Below are 1,066 nucleotides of genomic sequence, written 5' to 3'. Positions count from 1 at the left end.
CTTCCAAGCTGCAGAGTCAGATTGTGAACTGAACTTCAGACCTGAGCGGTGGATCACTGAGTACTTCGATCATCAAAGGATGTTGCTGCCATTCTGTAAAGAGGCTGATTGCAGCTTTTGAGAAAAGTGTCTAGAAAAAGGGTGCAAGGCTTTCCAAGATCATAAAATGTAACGGATTAATAACAGGCACCAGGTTTAGCCACAAAATAATTGTGTAAGGTTATCCAGTCTGGAGCCGGCATAAAGAATAGTGTAAAGGGAATATTCCCATTTCATGGTCCCAACCGCCTCACCTGGTGTTACAGAAACAGCCAAGACTACAGCCTAAGGCCCCCTTCACACCAGCATCTGCATATGTGCAGAATAAATAATGCCCGCACAAAGCATGGTCATTTACACGAAGAAAGGTAGAGGCACCGATTGAAAGTGCCAATTCGTACAAGTTCCAAATGTTTCTTTCTTGCGCAGTTACGCAGTGTTTCACGTGTCTCCAAGTATATTTTGCGCATCCCTATTGATTTCTATAGAAAATAGAGAATGCTGCTTTTTTTCTCCGCAGAACCAAAATGGGCGCATTTGTGAACGAACCAAGTGAAATCAATGGTTTCTTTTTTCTGTGCATTGCATGCGCACAAATCCCCTTAGGCCCACTCTACATGGGTGTATGTTCACACCAAAATTCACAGCATATTTTGACCTGGTTTTTATTACAGACCCGCAGCAGATTTCATCCTTTCAATTGAAGGGGTGAATACTAGAGATGAGCGAGCGTACTCGGAAAAGCACTACTCGCTCGAGTAATGTGCTTTATCCGAGTATCGCTGTGCTCGTCCCTGAAGATTCGGGTGCCGCTGCGGCTGACAGGTGAGTCGCAGCGGGGAGCAGGGGAGAGCGGGCGGGAGAGAGAGAAAGATCTTACCTCCGTTCCTCCCCGCTCTCCCCTGCAGCTCCCCGCTCCGTGCCGGCACCCGAATCTTCAGGGACGAGCACAGCGATACTCGGATAAAGCAAATTACTCGAACGAGTAGTGCTTTTCCGAGTACGCTCGCTCATCTCTAACGATTAA

This window comes from Eleutherodactylus coqui, chromosome 2, assembly GCF_035609145.1.
Source record: "Eleutherodactylus coqui strain aEleCoq1 chromosome 2, aEleCoq1.hap1, whole genome shotgun sequence".
NCBI classification, from domain to species: Eukaryota; Metazoa; Chordata; class Amphibia; order Anura; family Eleutherodactylidae; genus Eleutherodactylus; species Eleutherodactylus coqui.
Note: the sequence above shows the minus strand (reverse complement) of the source record.